The sequence below is a fragment of the Austrofundulus limnaeus genome, unplaced genomic scaffold (genome assembly GCF_001266775.1).
Source record: "Austrofundulus limnaeus strain Quisiro unplaced genomic scaffold, Austrofundulus_limnaeus-1.0 Scaffold151, whole genome shotgun sequence".
In the NCBI taxonomy this organism is placed as follows: Eukaryota; Metazoa; Chordata; class Actinopteri; order Cyprinodontiformes; family Rivulidae; genus Austrofundulus; species Austrofundulus limnaeus.
Window position 1 is genome coordinate 368,763 of NW_013952553.1, and position 3,775 is coordinate 372,537.

Consider the following 3,775-nt stretch of genomic DNA (forward strand, 5'->3'; position numbering starts at 1 on the left):
ATCACCCAAGAGTTGATACTGTGGACTCTCTTATCTGTTGACAGTTTAGTTACCACAAAGCGCAAGAAATGTGTTTTCCAATTCTCTGAGAATTGAGCTTTCTTTGTGCCATCAAACTTATATTAAGGGAGGGAAAATTGCTCCGATCACGCTTGATAAGAACAAATGATAGATGTTGTAAACAAGCAGAATGCTTCAATTCTGATGCGAGCCATTGATTTGCCTCGGCAGCCAATTACTATGTGGGCCGAGGTTATTCATTCTTTCAATCTACTGGGAGAGATTTTTCCCACCCGTCCATTGTGCTGTTTTGTTCCTGAAAATGTTGAATTAGAATGTATTATTAACTCTTAGTTGAAAGTACAGGTGGAAATAATGAGTCTTGATTCCTTTGACCCTCCATTAGGGTGCCAGGCAGCCCTGAAAGGTGTACGTCTTCATATTAAGTGGCTGCTGATTGCAGGAAGTGATACAATGTGCGGTTGCTCGACCACCTTGGAGTCAAGCTATCACGATTAGCCCTTACATCAGTCACATAAACGTAATGATAATGAACTGATTGCTGACACGTTAGTATGCACCAGCATGAACCGCACAAAGCACGTAGTCCTTTATCAGAACTGAAAGAGGTTTTTCTCTCTCTTACAGCAGCTGTGACAGAAACAGTTAGAGAGTACGTACTTCTACTAAAGTTTTGGATTTCCATACTGATAATACTGTAATTATCACCCACTGCCTTGATAGATGATCATGTAATGGGGTGTATGTGTACTCGGTCTCTTTTACTTTTTAGGATCTTTTCTGGCAAAATCACCTACCTTATTAGGACCAAAAGGCTTTCTGGAAACCAAAACACAGTTGTATTGCAGTGAAATGTGATTTTGAGTGGTTAGGTTTGGGCTAAGGGTGGGGGTTAGGGTTAAGAGCAGATAAACAACATACTGTACTTAGAATTAGAACTGGGGTAAAGGTCAGGGTTAGGCTACAGAAATAAATGGAAGTCAATACAATGTTCTAGTAAGGATAGAATAAAAACTTGTGTGTGCATTTCTGTGTTTGTGTGTACATCTACAACTGATTACCATATGATCCATACTCATTTTTCATGCAGTGTACTTTGCTGGCCATCTTTGCTTAAAACACTGGCTTTTACTGTTGGAGTTGATCCATCTGTCTTGTTAGCAAAATATCTAATCAAACTTCCTCATAAAATGCATTTCATGCACAAAACAAACAAACGTTCTGTCTATTGGTAACTCAGAACATAGAAGAGCACTGAGTGAAACAGGCTGGACTAAACAAGAGACATTATAGATAATTTAATGGGAATGAAAGGGACTTTTTAGTGGGAATATAATTCATGTATATTTTATTACAAACTTATTTGAGATCTGTGTGAAGTTACTAATTAGATAAAAAACTTGTGCAATATGAAGTCTACATGTTTGTCTTCTCAGGGGTATATGGAACAACCTCAATACAAGCTTAGCAGAACTCCTTCACAGTCTGACTTAGCAACCCATTCTCACTCCCAAGTCATCACATATTGACACTTTTACAAGGTTCCGTCTGCGTCCGATGTTGATGTGTCAGGTACCCCCCTAGCATCAGTTATTGACGAGATGGGGCAGAATCTGTTGTCCTAATTTCAGAAAGTGTAGAAAATGCACAAAAACTAACCATCCCAAAGCCTAAAATTACCTTTATTCACTGTAGACATCCTGTCCCTGACCCTAGTACCTAAAATTAACCATTTTTAGAAAGTGTAGGAAATTCCCGTCAACTATGTGTTCCGAAGCCTAAAAGTACCTAATATTCGCCCTAGACATCCTATCACTGACCCCACTACCTAAAATTAACCATGAACCCTGATCTCTAATATTAACGACTGACCCCAACTCAAAGACCCCTATATTTTTGCATCCCAATACGTCAAACCCGGACGCCAAGGGAACATGGAAATGCTTGGTGTGTCAATAATTGACGCGACGGGTGTATCCCATGCGTCAAAATAAGACGCAGAGGGAACCTTGGAAAAGCGTCAATATGTGATGAGTCAGGAGTGAGAATGTATTATAGACTTAGTGTCTGAAGCAGGTTCAGGTGAAGCCTCATTCAAACTAGTGATGGTCAAACAACCAGGACATTTCTGGGTTTTTTAATCAGAATTTTACAGAGTTCTAAATTTAATGAAGAATAAGGGGCTTGACACACGGGAAGTGATATCACTCCATATCCATTCATTTTCTATGGAACATGTGTGATGAGGCGACAATCACTTCCCCTCCTCGAGCTAACGGCAAATCTTGTTCATGTAAAATTTCGAGCTTGTATATGTAGACGTGCACATGTGAGCTTGCAACGCAACACATGAATATTGAAAAATGTTCAACTTTTGTCACTAGCACATAGTGCTACAACCAATCTGAGGGTTTCATTGACTGACCAATGACCAGAGTATGCTGCATACTTGCATTTAGCTAACACTTTCAACATTATTTTAGCTTTACTTTCCAACATTATATGACACTTCACCAACTGATTACAAAGATGCACATGAAGGGTGACGTTGTCTGGTATGTTTTTCCTCATAAAGTGGTGTCTTAGAGTGCGTTTGTTTTTTAATATCGTTAGCATTGCAAGATTTGTTTAGTTTCTACGTCGGTAATGCACAACATTCCTTGTTTTGCCAACCACTAATAAACTTTACAAGATGAAGTAGAAGAACTAATCAAATTTATTGAAGACAAGCGACTCAAGAGCGCTATTAGCCACTCTGGTATTGCATTTCGTGTGTTTGGTTTCACCCTGGTTGTGATGACAGACAATCCCTCTCTGTTGTCGCTCATTGTGTGTCGAGCCCATAAAATGAGCATAAAAGTTATTTATCCTTAATCATAACAACATGATGTTTCAGCGCACTTGTGCATCACAGCAAGATGCATCAGAATTGGTGCAGGAAAAACCCAGGGCGCAGGCGAGGTTCAAAAAATATAACAAAAAGGCTGTCGAGGCAGCTCAAAAACTCTTCTTAGAATGAACAGGCACAAGGAAGACTGAACACAGGTACGAAACAATGATCCGACAAAGAATGAAGACAGGACACAGAATATAAAGGAGAACTAATGAGGGACAATGGGAAACACCTGGGGAGATACAAGAGGAAACAGGTGAGTGTGGGCGGGGCTGGAGGCAAGACTGCAGGGAAGAGAAAACACAGGGAAACAGAGAAACACTTAGAAAATGAAGACAAAAACACAGATCATTACAAGATGGTCCTGGATTTAATCCCCAGTTCAAACTAGTGTGAAGTTTCTGCGTGGAGGTTGCCTGTTCACCTTGTGCTTGTGTGGGGTTTCTTTGGGTATTCCTGGTTTCCTCCCACAGACCAAAAACATGCATGTTAGGCTGCCTTCGGGTCCAAGTTCTCTATGCAAAAAAGATTTGTGATCTCAGTGGGATTTTTCTGGTTAAATAAAGGTTAATAAAAGTGGCATTTTACTCTCTTAAATGTATTTCTGAAGTGCAAAGTCCTATTTGTTACTTTTCTGTTTGCCCTTACTCTCTCACTTTTTTCAGTACCCATGTTTAAATGTGTTGTAAATTGATGATAAAACGAGAATGCACACAGCTTACAGGAATGTGTTCAGGCTCAGAGAGGAAGGGGGGAAAAAAGCCTGAAATCACTCTCTTTCCTTAATGATGCCCACACAGAGACAATGGGGCGCCGCTCTGATTAGTGTCACCTGTCCTTGTGCATCTCATCAGCTCCATT